At 43.4% G+C, this 24,612-nt stretch overlaps 1 protein-coding gene across 1 annotated transcript in view; it reads left to right on the forward strand.

Moving 5' to 3' along the window:
- The window catches only part of LOC129705854 (potassium voltage-gated channel subfamily KQT member 1-like), a 633,448-nt gene that overhangs the window by 602,875 nt on the left and 5,961 nt on the right, over window positions 1-24,612 (forward strand). The window lies entirely within an intron of this gene.

Genomic DNA, 24,612 nt, shown 5'->3' on the forward strand with positions numbered 1-24,612 from the left:
TTTCGTACTCCCTGCATTGATTGATGAAGGCCAAAGTGCACATCTTTGGGATGTGGGAGGAAATTGGAACATCTATGGGGGAAATTACATGATCACAAAGAGAGTTTGCAAACTCTACACAGAGAGTTCACCCAGGAACTCAACTACATCTTGCTTTACTGAGACTCCAGTAGACTTTACAATACAATAGAAGGAAAGAGTTGAAAAGTAGGGAAGTTCTGCTAATGTTCTATTGACCCATGGTTGAACCACATTTTCAGTGCTATGAAGGGAAAAGAACTTGGAGGCTCAGGGGAAGGTGGGAAGAAGTTTCACACGGAAGATACCTGAAAACAAAAAGAATCCAGGAAAGAATGATTGGGTCCCTTTGAGCAAGGAAAGTTGAGGTCTTCAAAAGGATGAAAAGGATGAAAGGTTTTCATGAGGTGAATACAGAGAGAATATTTCTATTTGTGGGGAAGTGCATGTTCTAGCGACTGTCCACATGCAATTTGTCACCAAGAAATCAATTTAATCAGCCACAGACTTGTTCACCTAATGTGTGGTGAGAAAGTGGAACTGGCTGTCACGGCATGGTTGAAGTCGATACTGCAGATGCAGTCAAGAGGAGTCAGAGCAAGTAGAGTCAGGAGGCTAGAGGCAAGAGGTTTCTATAATGTATCTCCTACATAATCCATGACTCTCTGTGGGAGCTCAGTGCTTAATAAGGTGAAAAGAGAAGCATTTTATGTGGTGCCTTTCACAATATTGGAATGTCCCAGCATGTTGCATTGACAAGGGGGACTTTTTAAATGTTGTCACTGTTTTCATGCAGAAAATGAAGTAGTCAACTTCTACAGAGAGCAATGGTATGGTGTGAAGGTAGACAAAAAAACGGAGAAACTCAGCGAGTGAGACCCTGAGGGTCTCGACCCGAAACGTCGCCTATTCCTTCGCTCCATAGATGCTGCCTCACCCGCTGAGTTTCTCCAGCTTGTTTGTCTACCTTTGATTTTTCCAGCATCTGCAGTTCTTAAACATGGTATGGTGTGATGTTGTTTATTGTACCGAGGTACCGTGAAAAGCTTTTGTTTGCATACTGTCCAATAAAATCAGTTCACCCAAAACACCGGCATCATCAAGTCGTACACAAGTGCAACAGGTAGTGTAAAGAGAAAAATACCACAGTGCAGAATTTAGTTGAGAGCATAACCCCTGACACTCTTACTAATTAAGAATCTCTCAATCTCCATCTTAGAAATATCCAATTGACTTGGCCTCCAAAGCTGTCTGTGGTGATGAATTCCACATATTCACTGCCCTCTGTCTAAAGACATTCCTTCTTATCTCCTAAAGCTACATCCTTTTATTCTGAGACTATGGGCCTGAGAATATTGGTGTTGAAGGCAGAGCTATAGCTAACCAATTAATTGGCTTCGGTAAAAATTGTAAATTGACCTTAGTATGTAGGATAGTGCTGGTGTACGGGGTGGTCACTGGCGGGCGGACACTCGTGGGCCTTGTTTCCGTGCTGTATCTTTAAATTAAACTAAACTAACTTAAACAACCGTCCTCAACCTGAGCATATTAATACTTTCTGCACAGTTTCAATATACCTGAAAGAAATGCAAAGTACCACATATCTAAATTCTCCATTTACCAAGTGTCTCGCATCGTACCTCCCTCTCTTGGCTAAATCTCATTGCTGTTTCTGCTCGCTGTGCACAAATGTGCTGCAGCACATCAATGGCTGCACATCAGAAGAACATCAAAGCACTTTGGGGTGTAGAAATTGGCAGTGGCGAAATGTGTGCCCTGTAATTTTGAGAAATGAAGGTGATCAAAGGTTAAGGAAATGTAAAGTGAGATCACTCATGGAAATGAATACATGAACATTTAATTATTCCAACCAGTATTCTTCATCAAGAGCACAGGCTAAGTAAACGTTAATACTCGATGTTGACCCCCATCTGAATTCAACAAAGGGAAATGGTGCTGTAAATATTGGTGAATGGGCCCATGCTCAGGTCTCATTTGCCTGCCAGATGTAGCCTGGCATGGTCTGATGAGTTCAAGCTGCAACTCACTTCAGCTCTGCTTTGAGGGAGTTTTCCTAAAAACAGCTAAGCCTTCTGAGAGCAGTTGTGTAAAACTGTACGGGGTGAGGTCCTCTGAATTCCTTCCGTGTGAAAGTGATGATAGAGGAATAACTGCTCATTGCCTGTATGTTTCTACAATGCTGTTCTCAGGATATCAATAACACTGGAAGACTAGTTTTGTTAAACCATCCCTGGATGATTTAACCAGGGAAGAATGGTCTTCTTTCTAAGTTGTTGCATCTCAACGTCATGTTTGAAATTCACCATCAGGACATCAGACTTCTACCATTCAAACAGTTTTTCACAACCATCTAACTGTTACTCTCAGTCTGAAAGGTATTTGCGGCAGGAACCCTCACCATATATTGAGACATTGTAGTCGTATATATTTTATTTTGAACATGTAAAACATAAAAAGTTAAAAACAAAGCAAAATAACGATAAAATGAAATGAACAATAAACCTATACAGATATCATTGAATAACTTCTCATAAACATCACAAATTAAATCTTACATGTTCGAAAAGGAGCAGGAGGAAGTATACATTTATTTATTCCTACCCCTTCTCCGCTACTCATCAAATAATTCACAAACTTATCTCATATATATATATACACATACACAAACATATAATACATACATACATACATATATCCATACATAAACCACATACATGCATATATACTCGCATATGCACGCACGCAAACATACAGTTGATAACCAATTATCCAAATTCTATGCACAACACGCATATCACACTGTGTCAATAAACTATAACCTAACCGTCATCACCGCCCTTCCTCATTCTTGTACCTCTGGAAAATATTTTTTTTGTGAACTTCTTCTTAAACTGAGTAATGTTTGTGCTTTCCTTGAGTTCCACATCCACATCATTTCACAATTTCGCCCCACAGATTGAAATACACATAGTTTTCAAACTCTTCATAGTTGTACGAACACAGTTTCTTTAAATTAAACTTTGCTCTCAAATTATAACCACCCTCCCTGTTAAAAAGCTATTTTTGTATGTTACCTGGTAGTAAATTATTTCTTGCTTTATACATTATGTGTGCTGTATTAAATTCTAGATCCATAAAATTCAGGGCTTTTAACACTAAAAACAGAGAGTTGATGTGTTCACGGAATCCTACATTATTAACTATCCTTATGGCCCTTTATTGCAGTATACATAATGGATGTAAGGTGCTTTTGTAAGTGTAATTTAGATATGGCAGTAATTTAGATAATTTACAATGTAGTCAAGAGTGAAGAGTGTTTTATTGTCATATGTCTCGGATAGAACAAAGACATTTTTACTTGCAGCAGCGCAACAGAATATGTAAACACAGTACACTGTAAACAATATAATAAATGAGAGAGAAAAAAAAGTTTGATATATGTGCACATACTATCAAATACACACATTCAAACACACACACATATATATATATATGTATGTGTGTGTGTGTGTGTGTGTGTGTGTGTGTGTGTGTGTGTGTGTGTGTGTGTGTGTGTGTGTGTGTGTGTGTGTGTGTATTTGTGAGTATGTGATATATATATATATATATACATACACACACTCACATACACATACGTACACCGCAAAAAAACAATAATAGTGCGATAATACCAATAATAGTCTAGTTCAGAGCTTATTTGCGGCTGTAGTATTTAATAGCCAAATGGCTCCAGGAAGCAGCTGTTCCTGAACCTGGATGTACCTAGATGATCCATAATTTAGAAGGCTAAAGAGGTGTGATTAATCTAAATAATTCATTTATTTTAACTGTGACACCACGAGACAAAGGGCCATAGGCTATGGTCCTACTTTCTTCTCATCTCATCTCATCAACATCTCTAGGCTCACCTTGTGCAAGCCTTGTGTTATCCTCTAGTTCTTTATTTGCATTTGGATCTCTGCTTTTCCAACTCAATGTTGGAAACTCAACCCAACTCAACCCAAAGGCACTCAATCAATCTGTATCCTGGAAAACCATTCCCAAACCAGTCGTTCTTGATAATCCGTGTGTAGAAAGGAACTGCAGATGCTGGTTTATACTGAAGATAGACACAAAGTGGTGGAGGAACTCAGTGTGTCAGTCAGCACTGAAGAAAATGATGGATGATGTTTTGGAATGGGATACTTCTTCAGACTGGACCAAAATGTCACCTATCCTTTTTTCCAGAGATGCTGCCTGGCCCACTGAGTGTGTACCTACTTGATAATCCAATCCTTCTCAATTCTTACTTTCAGAACCACTCTTTGTCAGTCTGAAGAAGGGTCCAGATCCGAAGCATCACATGTTCATTCCATCCACAGATGCAGGCAGACTGGCTGAGTTCCTCCAGAACTTAGTGTTTTGCTTTCCCCTGTCTCTTCTTCTTACTTCTCAATTGACTCCCATCTGGTGGAGTTAAATTGCGGCATTTCATTACACTGAACACTAAGTCGTTATCATGTCTTCTGCTCTGTAATGGATTTGTGCTACACGGAGCAGCTTAACATCTCCAATCATGTGAAGTGATTGACTTCAAAATCAAATGAGGCATTTTATGCTTGTGGTTGCTACGTAGTTCCATCTTCATCGAGTGGGTGATATTTCTCTTTAATTGTAACCCTGATACGGTTTTGAGTCGAGATAGGGAGGGGTGAGTGTGAGTTGTACGAGTCTATTTGGAAATGTCAAGGCCTCACTTATATCACCTGCCCACGCAGAGCTGGTTGGTTGCCCAGAGGAAGAAAGTAACATTTAGCTGTCAGGCTGCCACAGGCAACGCTAATAGAGTGCTCTTCAACACGTCATTAAATTGTTGGAGGGATGAAGAGAAGGTCTGGGAGGAGCACTCCTTCTCTGTGGTGCCCCATAAAGGAAAGCTTAGGGTTTGCCTCTGAAATCCTGCTCCCTGTCTGACAATAGGTTTGACCCTGGCCAAAAAACTCAGAGCAAGGGAGAACATGCTGTCTCCTTACTGACAGCGCCCAGGGTTGAACTTTGGACCACAGAGCTGTTAGGAAGCAGAACTACCCGTTGCACCTGGAATGGTGTCAGGAAGTTGTTACTCGTAGAGTCATCGAACCATTCAGTGTGGAAACAGTTCCTTCAGACCAACCTGTCCCTGCCGACCAACATGCCCCATCCACACTAGTCCCACCTGCCTGCATTTGGCCTATGTCCCTTTAAACCTTTCATATCCATGTACCCATCCAAATGTGTTTTTAAACGTTGTGATAGTACCTGTCTCAACTACCTCGTCTGGCAGCTTGTTCCATACTGGAAATAGTGTAAACGGTTGTTTCTTGGGTTCCTATTGAATGTTTCTCTCCACATTTAAACCTATGTCCTCTGTTTCTTGATTCCACTACTGTGAGTAAAAGACTCTGTGCTTTCATGATCTTTTACACCTTTATAAAATCACCCCTCATCCACCTGCGCTCCAAAGAATAAGGCCCTAGCTTGCTAAACCTCTCCCTATAGCTCAGGTCCTCCAGCCTTGGCAACATCCTCGTACATATCTGCACCCCTTTTAACTTAACAACATCTGCAATTGTACTCAACTGCAAGTAATTGGAGATCTAGAAAATTCTCCTTCAAAGTGTGGTTGGGGCCAAGAAAGTGAAAATACAAAACAAATCACTGAGGTTTAGTTTAGAGACATGGCATGGAAACAGGCCCTTTGGCCTACCGAGCCCATGACACCCATTCACACTAGTTCTAGGTTATTCAATTTTTGCATCCACTCCGTACAAACTAGGGGAAATTACAGAGGCAAATTAAACTACAAACAAATATGTCTTTGAGATTTGGGAGGAAACCGGAGCACCCGGAGAAAAACCCACGCGGCCAAAGAGAGAACGTACAGGCTCCACACAGACAGCACTCAAGGTGCTGTCTACACCTCCTCCCCACCCTGCTTCTTGCAGGGATGATATTCCCCACTCTCAATTTCTTGAACATCCGAGATATCTTTTTTTTTTCGGTATACGTAGGTTCCCCCGCTATCATAGGTGGACCCCTCACCCACGTCTCCTCTGCTCTTGGTCCTTGCTTTTCACTCCACCAGCCTCCGCATCCAAACACATCATTCTCGGACATTTCCGCCACCTTTAACGTGATCCAACCGCCAGTCACATATTCCCATCTCCTTCCCGCGATCCACAGAGACCACTCCCTCCGCAACTCTTTGTTTCACTCATCCCCTCCCACCCAAACCACCCCCTTCCCAGGTACTTTCCCCTGCAACCACAGGAGATGCAACACCTGGCCCTATGCCTCCACCCTGACATCCAAACAAGGACCCCAACGATGCTCCCAGATGAGACAGAGGTTCATGTGCCACCTCCTCTAACCTCCATCTGCTGCATTTGGTGTTCCTAATGTGGCCTCCTTTGCATCGGCGAGGCCAAGCGTTGACTTGGTCACCATTTTGCAGAGCATTTGCCCTCAGTCCGCCAAGGACTGCTGGATCTTCCAGTCACTAACCATTTTTACTCCCCTTCCCATTCCCACGCAGACCTTTCTGTCCTCGGCCTCCTCCATTGCCAGAGTGAGGCCACACGCAAACAGAAGGAGCAGCACCTCAGATTCCGTTTGGGTTGTCATATGCCTATCAAAATCCCTCTTCGCCTGTATCCACCTATCACTCGCCAGGCTTTGTCCTGCACTCCCTCACTTCCACAATCAGTCCGAAGAAATGTTCCGACCTGAAACGTCATCTATCCTTGATCTCCAGAGATGCTGCCTGACCTGCTGAGTTACTCCAGCATTTTGTGTCTATTGTTCGGTCACGATCGGTCACGATCCATTGAATGACAGAATAAAGGGGCTGAATGGCCTGTTTCTGTATCCAACACTTAAACTCCGTGCGTAATGAATCTGGTATCCTTACAGCAGAAGAGGATGAGAATTGCACGCATTGTCCCAGCAGTTGCCTTCTTTGCCTAGTTGCTTCATCTTCCTGCCAAACTCTTCAGGTTAAAGTCAGCAATGCCAGGGAAAGTTCAGAAACTAAAGGAACCTGTTTGTTTTCTCCACCATGCCAGTGTTGGCAGCAAAGCTAAGATTGATCTCTCTATTTTCATTTAGCCTGGATCTCAACATTGGTTTAATTGCCTGTACGGTCTTCTGCATGTGGAATGATTTGTGTCTTGGCCACCTTAGATGTGCTATAAAAATGCGAGTCAATGCTGTTTCTTGTTGAAAAAGTAAAAGCCAGCTGGGTGTTAGGTGTCAGGAACAGGGTCTCGAGCAACACCGCGCAGCAGATCTCTTGGAACGAAGATAGACACAAAAAGCTGGAGTAACTCAGCGGGTCCGGCAGCATCTCTGAAAAAAAGGAATAGGTGACATTTCGGGTTGAGAGCCTTCTTCAGACTGAGAGTCGGGGACGAGGGAAACAAGAGATAAAGCACATAGAACAAATGAGTGAAAGATATACAAAAGGCAATGATGAAATGCGGTCGTAGAGTCAGAGATCAGGAGGGGGAGCAGTGAGAGAGGGTGTGGCAGAACTCTCGTCAGAGTAGGAGAACCTCTTCGAAGTAGGCATACCTTGCGGCCACTGAAAGAGTTTCTGCTGGTGGCTCTATTACTGATCGTTCCATGAAGAGGTTGGGATACTGATTTATGGAGGCATGGTAGTAATGCCTCGGCAGTTCAGTTTGAAAAACAACCCTTTTGGGATTTTTCTTCCGAGCACAAACCCTGAAGACTTTACTCTGGCTGTTAAAAGTGCCCAGACTGTGTGTGAATGACGGTGGGGCTGGTGATGGGGGTGGGTGGGGGGAGGTGAACTCCAGCAGCTTGTATTTCACTGACACACAGTTACACTATTCCACCTAATGACAAGTTATAAAAACACCAGCCAGGGCAAGGGAAATACTGGAAATTGGCTCCTCTCTCTGATATAATACGCATTTTATTTCAAACTTTTTTCTCGCAAGCACGTTTAAATGAACCGAACCGCCCATTCTCCCGTAACTACGAGGGGCCACCATATCGTGGTGGTGGAGAGACATGGGGATGGGTCGGATCAGGGTCCCTTGCTCCTTCTAAGAAATGTGCATGGGTTTGAGCTTGACAAAGACTGAGACTAAAAAATGATTGGAGGTGTGGACTGGAATATTGCCATCCATGTGAGGATTAAGGGAAAAGTCATTTTTGCTGAAAATGCATTACAAAACCAGCATCTTTCTCTTTCTCATTGTGCAGGTTCCGATGGAACATCAGTTTATGGCTGATCTAGTAAATGTGAACTTTTCATAACGACACAAAACCACATGGCTGCCTGGATGGTCTCGGGAGGGCTGTCTTACCTTCTCCCTTTTCCTTACATCTCACTGCATCTTAGTTTAGTTTAGAGATACAGCGCGGCCACAGGCCCTTCAGCCCACCATGCCCATGCCAACCACCGATCCCCGTACACTAGCACTATCCTACACACTAGGGACAATTTACAATCTTTACCGAAGCCAATTAACTCACAAACCGGTGCAGAAAGGACAAACCTGTACAGCTTTGGAGTGTGGGAGGAAACTGGAGAGCCCGGGGAAAACCCACGCGGTCACAGTGAGAACATACAAACTCTGTACAGGCAGCGCCCGCGGTCAAAATCGAACCCAGGTCACTGGCGCAGGCAGCAAATCTACCACTGCGCCACCATGCAGCCCTAATCAGGTTAAACTTATTTTCACCTCCAGGTTGAAAGATTTTTTTTTTAATGTAGATACAAGAAATCAGAAACAAAATCAGGAAATGGTGATAACACTTTCAACAATCAAAAGAGTTAAAATACTAGGTCCAAATCCTTTCATCACAACTCGTGGTCGGAGGAGAGACACAAATTGCTGGAGTAACTCAGCGGGTCAGACTGCATCTCTGGATGGAAGGAATAGGTGACGTTTCGGGTCGAGACCCTCCTTGCTACTCGAGATCAGAGGTTCAGACCTGAAGCGTTAGGGCTGTTTCTTTAACCACAGATGCTTCTTGACCTGATGAGTGTTTCCAGCTTTTTCTCCTTTCAGTTCAACCACACGGCACTGCTTTTGCAGCATCTTGAGATCAAATTTCTAACATATCTTAAAACAGGTAAATGGAGGTCAGCATTCCATGCTGTTCATCTAATACCTGCAGGTGATGCTATGAGAGAAACAGTGTGGTTTGCAATGCTAAGTGGTCTGCTGAAAGTAACCTTAACATATACCTGCTTTTCTGGTTCCTTTCTCGATACCACATCTTGCAAAGCCTCAATATAAATTATGCCAGAGAGATAGTGCAGCGTGAGGTGGATTATTTAAAAAGAATACATCTGCTGAAATGTAGACACCACGTTCCTTTGGAAGCAGCCATTGTAAATATTTTAAACAGATTTTAAATAGATTGGTTTGCACTGAAACACAATGAAACAATCCCAGCATCCATTTCACAGGTTCAGAAGTCCTAGGGGCAGAATTAGGCCATTCGGCCCATTATGTCTGCTCTGCCATTCAATCATGCCTGATCTATCTTTCCCTCTCAACCCCATTCTCCTGCCTTCACCCCATAAGCCCTGGCATCCACAATAATCAAGAATCTGCCAATCCCCTTAAAAATATATCCATTGATTTGGCGTCAACAGCCTTCTGTGGCAATGAATTCAACAGATTCACCACCCTCTGACTAAAGAAATTCCTCCTCATCTCCTTTCTAAAGGTCCGTCCATTTATTCTGAGGCTATGCCTCTCCCACTAGTGGAAACATGCTCTCCACGTTCACTCTATCCAATGTAGTCCCAAGGTTTACAGCTGCTCTTTTTAAAACGGTGGTTCCTTGATGAAAATTCAGGTAAATAGACAGAAGGATTGTCTACCACTGAAATGATCCCCACCCTGAAACTAGTGGAGAAGAAACACAGGCAATTACAGTAAGCCGTCGGAATTTTACACTGACAGGAAATACATTCTGATTGACTTCAGGAGTCACGCATGAAAAGAAAACCAGTCCGACTCCTAATTTTTCTACATCACATTGAAAGAGATAATTCACCGGCTGTGGAAGGTCAGAAAAATGTTAAAAAGAGGTGCAAGTTTGGTCTGATCATCCTAAGGATTTCTTGATCAACTAATAGACCTCAGGAAAGCAAAACACTTATCCCTTATGTTTAATAAAAAGATTATTAGACAATAACGTTACACAGATTCTTTCCCCCATAATAAAACGCCCTCATGCTGTGTGTTTGCTTCGAAACCTTGGTGTATATATATTTTCCTGCAGGCATTGGTGTTTACTTCAACTCCAGCTCGGAGCTGTGGTGTTCTATTAGTGAGAAATCAAGGCCAGATAGGGTGCCAAGTATGAACTTTTGCCACCGTATTCAATTGAAACCAGTTCAGGCTGGTTCTTTGCACTCGTAAACACCACATGATCGCTGTGTTTTTGCAGAATTTATAAGGCAGTTTTTATTATTTTGTTTTAGAAGATTTTTTTTTTAATTGGAAGGAATCTTTGTGTCCAGTGACTGTCTAGAAAAGCTCAAAATCCTCTAGGCTTCACGGTGTCTTCCATATGATTAATATATATTTATCACAGATCTGTCTGTTTATAAAACTGCAACGGCATGCAATGTGCTACCAATGAAAGAATGTTCTGTTCAGCAAAAGTGAAGGCCACACTGTTGTTGGTTTGAAGTTGATTAGCCCATAACAGTGGGCTCAAATTTTTAGAACTACCCTATTTAATAATGACTCCAATTTCAATCAATTTAAGATTACTTAAAAAATGTTTAAGTTGTTAATTTTGAAGGTGATTTCGAAAGTGCAGATCGCAATGTTGTGAACTGGAGATGCCAATTTAACATTTGCCACCATTTTGGTTTATCTGACATCAAATCTCTATTACCTATGCATTTCATTCATACCGATTCTTCTATTCTCATCTCCAAATACAAGTTTCTCTCTCTTTCCTTGTGCCTTCCTAATAACCAGGAAGTTGGATCAGCATTTCACCTCAGTACAATCGTGATACATATGAACATGCCTTTAACTCCATTCCAGAATTATATAGAGCCATGGAGACACACAGCATGGAAACAGGCCCTTCGGCCCAACTTGCTCATGCCAACCCAAACGGCTCACCCACTCTGGTCCCACCTGCCTATGTCTGACCCACATCACTCTAATCCCAATGAACATGACTGATGGTATTCAGATCCATTTACAGGTGCAAGAAAATATGAGACAAAAATATGAAAAACTGGCTTCCATGCTTTACATGCACCTGCAATGTAATTTGGAAGAACAAATACACACGTTGTTGTCTTCAATCCCAGAAAAACAATGACATAGCATTCAGAAATATATGATGTACCAACAGAAGAAATAGCAACATTTACAAACACATTAGCAGACAGGGAATGGAAGGTTACAGACCATGGTAGATAGGTTAGTTAGATGGGCATCGTGGTTGGTGCGGATGTTGTTGTCTCAAGGGCCCCGTTCCTGTGCTGCACTCTTCTACTGTCGGGTCTTCTCACAAGTAACTTTGCTGAGTCCATTCAGATTCAGATTGTCATCTTGTTCCAGGTCAGGAAATGGAAAAAGGGATCATTGGTTCCAAGTCATGCTTACGGAGGATGTTTATGCCTAGGAATTCTAGCATGTGTGCAGGGTGCGATGGATGTGTGAACGGTGAACGGTGCATTTACACTACACATATTCATGTCAGTGCTTGCTCACTGCCAAATGCCCAAGCACCAGCAAATGGTAAGCGCTCAGGCATTGCACCAATCAAAGGCAAGGGATCAGGACTTCAAGCACCGCAGGCCCAATATGGGGCAGCAGAGCGGAATAAAGCAGAAGGCAGAACGTTGGGGAATTATCAGGAATGAGGTCAGACAGGCCAAGTGAGGGTGAGTCAAGGTATTGACAGGTTGGAAGGGAATGGGGATGTGATACTTTCGATGTAGACACAAAGAGCTGCAGATACTGGTTTATATCACAAATAGAAGCAAAATGCTGGAATACGTAGCTCAGCAGGTCACGCAGTATCTCTGGTGAATGGGTGATGTTTTGGGTCGTTATCCTTCTCCTGACCCAAAACGTCACCTGTGCTTTTTCTCCGGAGATGCTACCTGACCTGTTGAGTTACTCCAGCACCTTTGTCGCTTTTAGCGGGTGGGGTGGAGGATTGCAGGATCATGAGAGATTGCTGTCTGGCTGTTTGATGACTAGGATTGGGGTTGGCGTGCAGGATTAGACAGTGCTGGGTGTTGCTGGGTTTGATGAGACATTGTAATTTACTCACTAGGGAAGCATCCTAGACTGGTGCTGCTACTGTTTGGATTGGGCGTGACCAACAATGTTGTCACAATGTAGAACCAAAGTTTAAGTTTATTGGCCAAGTATGTACAAATGCAAGGAATTTGCCTTGGTGCTCCACTCGCAAGTAACAACACGACATAGTAAACAATTAAGAATGACACACAAAACATTAAACATTAATAAAAAAACATTACAGTTTAAACATGTGAATGAAATAAAATATCAGAGCAAAATGAGGCTACAGGCTTTTGGTTATTGAGTAGAATACTCGTGGAAAAAGCTGTATTTATGTCCGGCCTTGGCAGCTTTGACGGTCCGGAGTCGCCTTTCAGAGGGAAGTGGTTCAAAGAGTTTGTAGCTAGGGTGAGAGGGGTCAGAGATGATCTTACCCACTCGCATCCTGGCCCTTGAAGTGTACAGTTCGTCAAGGGGGGGAGGGTTGCAGCCAACAACCTTCTCAGCTGAAACAAAGAACTGCAGAGGCTGGTTTACATCAAAGATAGACACAATGTGCTGGAGTAACTCAGCGGGTCAAGCAGCATCTCTTTGTGTCCATCTTTGGTATAAACCAGCATCTGCAGTTCTTTGTTTCTACATTTTGGCTGTTCCACTGTGAAATCTCCTCAAGGTATGGCTACTTTGAAGAAGATATCTCCCTCTCTCTGATGGAAGTTCTGCAACACCCTCTCTTACTCCTCTGGTTGGTCCTGGTCTTCTTGCCTCAAGCTCTTCACCTCCCCCCCCCCCCCCCCCTACTTTCAGCCTGAAGAAGGATCCTGACCCAAAACGTCACCCATCCTTTTTCTCCAGAGAAGCTGCCTGCCCCGCTGAGTTACTCCAGATCTTTGTGTCCATCTAATGACGTTATAATGTTGATCCAAGTTCCTCTTCGGTGCTACAAAAGGTGCGAGTCATGAGGAAATGAAATCATCCTTTGTGGCCCTGAGGCAGAAACATGCATGTGTTTCACAAGTGACCCAGTCAGGAATTCCCCCATTAAATTTCTGCAGTGGCACAAAATGATGAGGAAGTGGTTATTGCCACAGTTTATTCTTCAATTACATAGTGCTTAAAAATGCCTCATAGAATTGAACTCAGTTTTGAGTTATCTGGAGGGTGGACATCTTCAATAACATTCTGAGTTATTGACAACATGTTATTGACAATTATTGCTCAGATGGATATAGAAGATGGAATTCTTACTTCAGAACTGCTGGCAAGTGGTGCAATGCACCTGAGTAGGTTATTAGCCTGTCAATAATTGGTGCTTAATACTCAACCTCTGTATCATGGAATGGAAATCTCATAGATAGACATAAAGTGCTGGAACAACTCAGCGGGTCAGGCAGCATCTCTGGAGAAAAAGGATTAGTAATGTTTCGGGTCAGAACCCTTCTTCAACCCTGTTTCCGATCTGAAACGTCACTCATCCTTTTTCTCCAGAGATGTTGCCTGACTTGCTGAGTTACTCCAGCACTTTGTGTCTATCTGTGCTCCCTGGTCCCACACTCCTTGGCCAGGAGAAACCATCTTCCCGGAATCTAAAAAAGACACAAAGTGCTGGAGTAATACAGCGGGTCAGGCAGCATCCTTGGAGAACATGGATAGGTGATGTTTTGGCTTGGAACCCTTCTTCAGAGTGTTTCGTCTGAAGATGAGTCCAGACCCAGAACGTCACCAATCCATGTTCTCGAGGGATGCTGCCTGACCCCGTTACTCTAGCATTTTGTGTCGACCTCGTGGACAGTATGGATATGGTGGACCCAAGGAGCCCATGTCTGTGCTGTCTGGTTCTTTGTCTATAACACTACCGGCATTTGTACAACCAGCATCTGCAGCTCTAAGTTTCTACATTTTCTACTGCGCCTAGCCTCTTGTGCTCGTTAAAGATTTTGTAGATTTAGATGAGATCTTCCCCCTCATTCTCCTAAACACGGTATCTCTGTAGTTTCTTGTGTCTGCAGGTTCTGTTTATATGTTCATTTTCTTTCACTAAGAGCAAGTGTTCTTCCCCATCTTAACTTTTTGGGTGATTTGTGAGTTTAAAAGCGGTATTCCATTACCCGAATAGTCAATATGCGGGGATCGCATGTGGCACGATTGTCACATGAAACAGATCAAACCAGATTGGCTGGCTAACTAACGAAGGCCACAAAATGTTGGAGTAATTTAGCCAGGTATTGATGGGGTAATACTGGAGGGTGCATTTCGTTGTCTCTGTACTGTACACTGACAATGACAATTAAAACTGAATCTGAATCTGGGTGGCACAACGGTAGAAATGCTGCCTTACAGCATCAGAGACCCGTGTTCGATCCTGACTCTGGGTGCTGTCTGTGGGGAGTTTGTACATTGTCCCCGTGACCGCATGTGTTTTCTCTGGGTGCTCCAGTTTCCTCCCACATTCCAAAGCCATGTAGGTTAATCGGCCTCTGTAAATTGTCCCTAATGTGTCAGATGGAATTAGTGTGGAGGTGATCTTGGTGGGCCGAAGGGCCTGTTTCCACACTGTATCTCTAAACTAAACTCATTGGTTTAGGCAGCATCTCTGGAGAACATGCTAGGTGACATTTCAGGTCTGCCATTAGTTAATCTGTCATTTTGTTCGAGGGAGTTTCCGTTGCCTTTGTGTGGGGAATTTGGGTGCTCGTTGAGCCACCAACAGCCCCTGAATGGTGAATCATGTTGTTTGACAGCTATGTAATCAGGAACCCTAGGAAAGTCTCAGACTCCCCAGAATGACATGGGAATCCAGCTCTGGGTTTTGAGAATGTGTTTGCCAGTGGACAATTAACCTGCATTATTTACTGAAGGGGTTAATGGTGCCACCGTGGTAGGGCTAATAGACTAGCAGCACCCCTGGTTGCAGATCAATTATCTCAAGTGCTGATCAATTGAATTGCTCCCCAAATGACCAGTTCAGCTCAAGCAGACAACAAAAATGAATCAATGTGTTTCTGTGGACTGGTCTCCAGTGTGGTAGAATGAAACAAACTACAAGCTTTGGACGGAAGCAAGGGTTTAAATAGTGGGCATTGACCACCTGGAACTAATTATATTGACAAGTTGACAAGGTTGGAAGAGTTTGAGCATGTTGGTGGCTCAGGGTGACAAGTACTCACAGGAATCCCAAATCGCAACAAAGTGCTCAGTGGGTCAGGCAACATTTCTAGAGATAAAGAATGTGTGCCATTTCACGTTGAGACCCTTCTTCAGAAGACGTGTCTGAAGAAGGGTCCCAACTGGAAAACATCACCCATCCTTTTTGTCCAGAGATGCTGCCTGAACCACTGAGTTACTCCAGCACTTTGTGTCTACCTTTGGTATAAACCAGCATCTGCAGTTCTTTGTTTCGATCCCAACTAGCATGTTGCTTCCAGTTTTCTGGGATTCGGGACTTGACTAAGCGAGGGATAAAATAAAAGAGGAAAAAACTTATATGTAGCGGTGTCAAATAAAAATTACTAAAAGCCTTCGGAAACAAAGGAAATGTCAGAAAAAATGGCAATGGGGAGATGGATTACAGAATTACTGCCTTCACCAGACTGCGGACCCATTTGGGAGAGGCAGGGAAAAATGTGGTGAATGCAAGTGAGGTTGTTCCATTTCTTGTTCTAAAGGGAAAGCTGATGCAGTCCTCAGCTATTTTAATAATCTTCATTAAAGCCCCATATTATATGTGGACTGGATAAGGGTGGATAACTTGAAGGATACAAGATGGCGCTAAAATGTGGCAATGCTTGCGCTATCTACTATTCCTACACTCTGGTACTCATGTGTGATTGTGCTTTTGTATGGCAAGATGTTGACTGAATTTTAGTTTAGTTTAGTTTTAGTTTAGAGATAAGTGGAAACAGGCTCTTCAGCCCACCGAGTCCACGCCTGCTATCACCCGTACACTAGTTCTATCCTACACTCTTGGGACAATTTACTGAAGCCAATGAGCCGACAGACTTGCATGTCTTTGGAACGTGGGAGGCAACCGGAGCACCCGGAGAATACCCATGCGGTCACGGGGAGAACATGCAAACTCTGTACAGACAGCACCAGTAGTCAGGATCAAACCCGGGTCTCTGGCGCTTAAGGCAGCAACACTACCGCTGCACCACTGTGCCATTGTATACAAAAAAAAGAATTTCACTGTACCTAGGTACATGTTACAATAAAGTACCATTGAACCATTGGGTGCAGTGTGTGCCAGTTATTGGGAACAAGTTAGATATTTGCAGATATTAGATCTAAGGACATGAATTCCAAGGTTACAGGTAAATAATGGATGAAGTTCATTGTAAATGTTTCTGAACCCTATCTATTGAAGAGTTTAATCTCCAGTCATGTTGTGCCACAGATAGAAAGTTGTGATTTATCAAGAAAGCACCTACCAAAATTATTTTGTGAATGTTGGAGGCATATATTGTAGTGGACAACCAAATGGAATGAAGGTCTTGTGGAAAGTCATTTAAAAAAAGGAAAATAAAGCTTAATTTACAATAATTAGTGACTTGGATAAAGAGGACAAAGTTATGGAGAGACGACAGGAGGATGGGGTTGTAGACAATAGGTGCAGGAGTAGGCCATTCGGCCCTTCGAGCCAGCACCGCCATTCAATATGATCATGGCTGATCATCCCCAATCAGTACCCCGTTCCTGCCTTCTCCCCATATCCTGTGACTCCTCTATCTTTAAGAGCCCTATTGTTGAAAGGGAAAATTGGATGAGCCATGATTGAATGGTAGAGTCGACCCGATGGGCCGAATGGCCTAATTCTGCTCATATGTCTTATGGTCTTAACATCTTTCTACATGTTGCAATCTCTGCTGAAGTGGTTCTGGTTCCCCTTTTAACAATTCGTGAAGGAATGCGCTGTTGGGAAAGAAATCTGGATTATTAAGTGAGTAATAATGAATGACAATTTCAGATTTGTGAATTGGCTGTTGCTAGTAAGTATTAAGGGCAGCGGTGGAACATTGCCTAAAAGTTATATAAAACTCTTAAAAACGAATAATCAAAAAAAAATTAGTGCTTTAAAGTCAATTTGTTTTCATATAGCTTGTTACATTTAGGATGTTTTTAAATCTTTCCCTGGATTATCTTGGCTCTGATATCTTGGATCACTTTTAGGGGTGAGTAGCAGCTCCCTCTACCTTCATGTTTATCTTGTGATCTAAGTAAGCCTTTGAAAACACTCCTGGCAAAGACAAACAATAATTCAATTTAGTATTTCTTGCTCATTAAGACTGTAACATATAGCTTTAGTCTTTGAAACTTAGAGTCTCGCAAGTCACACCTAGTCTCAAATTAAATATCAATCAAATTCATTAAACATGGTGAAAACAAGTGAAATTAATGGTGATCTGACTTAATTAAATAATTAGAAGGGGAAGTTTTTTGTAGGGCAGCACAATGACACTACTGAGCGACTGCCTCTCAGTGCCAAAGACCCGGTCCAATCCTGAATACAGGTGCTGGCTGTGTGGAAATTGCATGTTCTCCCTGTGACCGCTGCTCCAGTTTCCCCCCACATCCCAATGACGTGCGTGTTTGTAGGTTAGTTGTCTTCTGCAAAAGTGGGATAACAAAGAACTAGTGTAAACAGGTCAGTGTGGACTCGATAGACTGAAGGGCCTGTTTCTATTCTGTATGTCTAAACTAAACTCTCTCCTTGAGTAGACAAAATGACAAAAGAATCACAATTTAGTGCTAAATTGTTTTTTTACGGATACCCTTTTAAAAAAAATTATTCTAGTTGTGGGAGATAACGAGTTTACCTAATTGATTTTTTTTCCCTGTGAAGATTCAAATGAGCTTAAATGCTGCCGAAAAACCAGTGAGTCAGGGAATGCTTACTTTACTTTGGCAGTTCTTTCGGGAATTGTCAGCACTTGCAGCTGGCTGCTCACCTCGTCTCAGACTTGTGCGGCAACACATTGAAGCACGGAGGGCGAAGGCTGATCCCGAAGCATGTGACATCCTGTTCCATTGTTGGACTTCAGTGGGCCACTGATAGACTGAGGCAAGGGACCAGTTATTCTTCCCAAATGGCCCCTTATCTTTATGCTGAACTGATCTGATGTGAAGATCACAACTGGATTTAGAATCATAGAACTATAGAAAAATAGGAGGAGGAGGAGGCCATTCGGCCCTTTGAGCCAGCACAGTCATTCAATATGATCGTGGCTGATCATCTAAAATCAGTAACATGTTCCTGCCTTTTCCTCATTTCCCTTGAAGTTTAGTCAGAGGGTGCTGCTTCCAAGTTCCTGACCATCAGGGACTTTGATAGCAGCAAACACCACAAGGGCCATAGGATTCACCTCCTGAGGCCATGTTGCCACGGGAACCTAACCCACCCGAAAGGACCCCTCTCAATTACAAAGAGCCAGCTCACTCGACCTCTGATTCTTGAGCAGGTTGCTCTAGGCATTAGGTGAGGTTAAGGATCAGGCCAAATCAACGATGATCAGGCATGATTTATTAAACAAAATCTGCACATGATCATAAGACATAGGACCCGAATTAGGCCATTCGACCCATCGAATCTGCTCCGTCACTCGATCATGGCCAATTTATTTTTTCCTCTCAGCCCCATTCTCCTGCCTTCTACCAATAATTTTTGCCGCCTTTGCTAACCAAGAACCTTTCAATCTCCCCTTTAAAAAATACCCACTGACTTGGACTCCATAGCTATCTGGGGCGCATTCACCATCCTCTGGCTAAGGAAATTCCTCCTCATCTCCGTTCTCAAGGTGCTTTCCATTATTCTGAGTATGCCCTCTGCCCGAGACTCTCCCAAAACTGGAAACACCCTTTCCCTTTTCACTCTATTTAGGCCTTTCATTATTCGGTAGGTTTCAATGAGATTCTTCCCCTCATCACTTTCCTCATTTGTCATGACTTATGTTTGGAACTACTTGATTCAAAATACATGGTTGTAAAGAGTAGAACTGAATGTGGCCCATCCCCTGGTGTTTGGTCAAAGGGATCGCAGATGCACTGCTCAGACCAACCATGCAAAAAATAGTTCAAACGTAATTTATAATGTATATATCTAAATGAGCAGGCTACAGAAATCTTTGGCCACAGTTGGTACTTTCTTCGAATGCAGGTTGTAGGGGCCTGAATAAGGACTTGGTAAAGGTATAAAAGAAATATATGGACACTGAGGAAATAGTTTGGACAGCAGGAAAGGTTTCCATTTAGTGTAGATCGAGAACTGAAAGGCATACATTTCAAGTTAAGTTAGAAACATAGAAAATAGGTGCAGGAGTAGGCCATTCGGCCCTTCGAGCCTGCACCGCCATTCAATGTGATCATGGCTGATCATCCAACTCAGAGGAACTCAGAGTTAAGCTGAGAGGAAAAACATTCTCACGCAGAAGGTGGTGGGAATCCAAAAGGCACCACCTTAGGTGGAGGCAGATACGTCTATAACATTAAATAAGTATTTATTCAACGGCCTGAATCACCAACACATTGCCAAAATAAATTATTGTACATACGCCAAAAAGGGAACAGCACATTACAAGCTACAGACAATGTGCTGGTAGATGTGATTAGTACAGATAGGGTACTTCATGGTCTTCATAGGGTACTACATGGAGTCTGAAGGATTCTGATTCCCTGAAACGTCACCCATCCTTTTTTTCCAGAGATGCTGCCTGACCCGCTGAGTTGCTCCAGCACTTTATGCCGACATCATGGACAGTATGGACATAGTGGACCGAAGGGCCTGTGTCCATGCTGTCTGACTCTGACTATAACTCTACCGGCGTATGTATATTAATCATGTTCAAAAGCATAGACAATTACACGTTCACGTTATAGAAGGAGAATTAGGCCATTCAGCCCATCGAGTCTACTCCGCCATTCAATCATGGCTGATCTCTGCCACCTAATCCCATTTTCCTACCATCTCCCCATAACCCATGACACCCGTTCTAATCAAGAACTTGTTTATCTCTGCCATAAAATATCATCTGACTTGGCCTCCACAGCCCTCTGTGGGCAATGAGTTCCACAGATTAACGACTACCCTCTGGCTAAAGATGGTGAATCTGTGGAATTAACTCCACTGTGGCACTCTATTTCTATACAAAAATTCAAGATCAAAAGATAAAAGTTAAACAGACAAATTAAAAAAGAAGCGGTGAAGACATGAAATGTGTAAAATAAAGTTGTGCGGTTGCACAAAAAACTTTGGCAACAAGCAGTGGGATAGCATGAAACCGATAGGATCTGCATGGGGAACAGAGTGACGTATGCAGTGGAGAATATGAATGTGAACAATGGCTTTCCTTTAGCTACTCAGGAGCCCGTCTGGCTACAGAGGGATACCGACACATGTTCAGATGGAAATGGGGAAGTGGTATCTGAGCACATGAAAGTGGTGGATTTAACAAGTTGGATTGTTTGCCCATTTTTACCACTACAAAGTCAGTTGCAAGACAACGCAGGAAACCCTGAGCATTGCACATGAAGTCACAATCTTTATATGGTACAGTTCACACAAGCGAGGTGATGTACAGAATCATGGACTTGTTGGACAAAGAGGGAGGTCAATGGGTCCATTGTATTCACACCAGTCCCTTGAATCTCCCCTCTCCCAATCCCTTTTCACTTCACTACTGCTGAGCAAGTTATTCTCTCTCCTGTGCCAGTACATTTTCCTTTTGAAAACTCTAATTGATTCTGTTCCTACCATCCCAACAGACAGTCAGTCCCAGATCACACTTATTCCCTAGCGGGCAGCGTGAGAAAAGATCACCTTTCCCACTACTGTTTATTGGCACCATGAAAATGCTAAGAATTGTTCTGTTCAGGTCCCTGGAGCTGGATTCAAACTCACAACCTACTGATTCATTATGCTACCAAAATGGATGTCCAGAAGAGGTAAAGGCTTGGCTTAACTGGTCCATTCCTTTTGCCAGTGACATGCTAGAACTAAGATTAACACTTGGACATATGGTTCCATGGTGTTTTTGTATCTTGAGTGTGGGACTCAGGGTTTAATGTAATTTGGTGTGAATAAGGTGCAGGTGAGATTTTGGTTAGTGAGTAGCTTGTTTAGTTTAGAGATACAGCGTGGAAACAGGCCCTTCAGCCCACCAGGTCCGCGATCCCTGTAGACTAGCACTATCACACTAGGGACAATTTACAATCTTTAACAAACTCATTTAACGTACAAACCTGTACCCCTTTGGAATGTGGAAGGAAACCGGAGCATCCAGAGAAAACCCACACGGTCATGGGAGAACGTGCAAACCCCTTATGGACAAGCACCCATAGTCAGGATCGAACCAGATTCTCTGGTGCTGGAAGGCAGCAACTCTACCGCTGCAACACCATGCCGCCCTAACAGGATATCTGGAACTTAGATATGGTGGAATCAGATACAATAACTGTTAAGAGAGATTCAGACAGACACTTAAATAGATAAGACATATCAGGAATCAGACAAATGTGATTAATGTAGGGAGTAACCATAGTCAGGATCGAACCTGGGTCTCTGGCACTGCAAGGTAGCAACTCTATTACTGTTCCACTGTGCTCCCAATGTATCCGGAGTGTGGGAGTTAGGGTTCAATGTAGTTTGGTGTGAATAAGGTGCATGTGAGGGTTTGGTTAGTGAATATCTTGTTGCGGGCTTGGTTAAGAAAGCAAGTTATCCGTGAGTATAAAAGCCATTAGCAAAAAAAAAGATCTGCACCTGTAATATTTAAACATTCCAATGCAGTGACCTGCCACGAGGCACAGACTAGTGAAAGATGAGATGTGATCAGGGGAAGCACAGAATCAGATTCATGGGCACAAGCTGAATGTTCCTTTTCAGGGCTGTGATCTGACTGAAATCCAAGCTTTTCCATTGACTACAATTGACTACAATGGAAGCTGCTCTCAAGAGGAGGCAAAGAGCTCTGACAAGCAGAGCCCCAGGCCACCTTGACTGGACTCCTCCAAAAATAGTTCCCGTGCAGCATTCAACATTTTCTTTGTATTTGTTATGGATGCTATTGAAAACTAAACACAACCAGGGAAACGCTCAAATAACCCTGGCATTGTTGCTGTGTTCAATTAGGAGGATGATTTGTTTCATAGATGGTTGGTTTTTAATGATTCAACATTGCCAGTGTGATTGCTTGCAGAGAGGTTTGTGGGTTAAAGCCTTGGCCCCAGTGCGGCACTGAGGGAGCCTTGCACAGCCCTCTTAAGAGATGTTAATCCTAGAGATGCTAACCCACTTTGTGAGATTCCCCCCCATCAGAAAGTCACTCGTTCAATGAGCCATCCCTTACATGTCTGGTAACATTGGGAGTTCCATTTTCACACAATTCCAATTACATTGTCAATGCAGAACATCAATATTAAACTGTGGACTATTTGAAAGAAACAGCAGGGATAGAGAATTGCACCTGGTCCCAGGCCCCTGTTTAGCTGGTAATTAAACAGCTTGGGAGCATTGGCCTGCAACAGAGGCAGAATGTTAATCTCGCTGGTACACCTGGCCACACAATGCTGACTCTCCCACCGCTCACACTGTGAAATTCGCTGCCCATCGGCACGCCTCTTTGCATAAAACTTAATTTCTATCATCAAAATAAATTACCTGGGCAGGTTATGGGAGAAAAGACTGGGTCTTGGGGAAAATGGGCTGTAATCTGCAAATTGTTTAAACCAGGGGAAGATTTAACACAAAGGATTTTGTTCCTTGGTAAGAATGAAAGAAAAGAAAACATGCCCAAGCCGGCCCATCGTGGTTTGATTTAACTGTTTAGTATACAACGAGGGCAAATTACAATTTACAGAGTCACAGAGTCATGCAGCACAGAAGCAGGATCTTCTGCCCAACCTGTCCATGTTAACCAAGATGCTCCATCCAAGCGAATCCCATTTGTCCGCACTTAGCCCATATCCTTCTAAATATTGTGTCGGAAGGAACTGCAGATGCTGGTTCAAACCGAAGATAGACACAAATTGCTGGAGTAACTCAACGGGTCAGGCAGCATCACTGGAGAGAAGGAATGGGTGACTTTTCGGGTCGAGACCATACTCGTCCCAATACCCATTCCTTCTCTCCACCATCCTCTGTAAAAAAACGTGGACCCTTAGGTTCCTATTATATCTTTCCTCTCTCACCTTAAACCTATGACCCCAGGTTTTTTTATTTACATACACTGGGAAAGAGCCTCAGTTCATTCATCCTCATGATTTTATACACCTCTATGAGATCATCCCTCAGCCTGCTTCGCTCCAAGCAATAAAGCCAGGGGTGCAATGCTGCCGTTAAAAAACAGTGTGACTTTTAACTGGCGGGTGTGTGGTTGGGGTAACCTGGTTGAAAGAATGGGAAGGGGAAGACCCATCACTACTGAGGTTCCCTGCAGGGTGGGGGAGCACTGGGACCCGGCAGAGTCAGACCACGTGCTGTCTGCATCGTGGGGGTTGTGGGCCTGGTGCTGAGCCTGGGACTCTGGTGAGGTGACAGCCCTTGCCTGCTGGTGCCTGGTATCCAGTTCTTGGCATCCGTATCTTACGCTTCTCGTGATTCTTGTGCGTGGTGGCGGAGAAATTGGTGGAATCAGGATCTTTCCTTGACCCCATTGTACTAGTTATACACTGGGATGTAGACTAGCTCCCCCCCCCCCCCCCCCCCCCCCCCCCAAGCTAAACCTGAAATGACGCCCCTGTTTGACAGTTCCAGCACCTAAAAAATTGCACTGCAACACTGAATAAAGCCCTAGCATGCCCATCCATCGCCTCCTTACAGTCCACACCCTTGAATCCTGACAACATTCTTGTAAATCTCCTCTCTACTCTTTCCAAGTTAATGGCATCTTTACCACAGCAGGGTGATTAAAACTGACCATATTACTCCAAGTGCAGTCATGCCAATTGCAGCTGTTAACAGTGCGTCCTGACTTCTGTGCTCAATTCCCTGCCTGAAGAAGGCCAGCATGCCAAATGTCTTCTTCACTGCCCTACCTATCTACAATGCAACTTTTATGGAACTATGTACTTGTACTCCAGGATCCCACTGTTCTATAATGCTCCGCAGGGCCCCACCGTACACTTTGAAGGTCCTGCCTTTGTCCGTTCATTGTAAAAATCTTGCCCTGGTTAGACTTCCCAAAATGCAGCACCTCATACATATGAATTAATATCCATTATCCATTCCTTCAATTCAATTCAACTCAATGTCGGCGGACAATGTCTATGTCCTCCAAACAGCTATCATATTCTT

Source organism: Leucoraja erinacea, chromosome 18 (assembly GCF_028641065.1).
Source record: "Leucoraja erinacea ecotype New England chromosome 18, Leri_hhj_1, whole genome shotgun sequence".
Classification (NCBI taxonomy): domain Eukaryota; kingdom Metazoa; phylum Chordata; class Chondrichthyes; order Rajiformes; family Rajidae; genus Leucoraja; species Leucoraja erinaceus.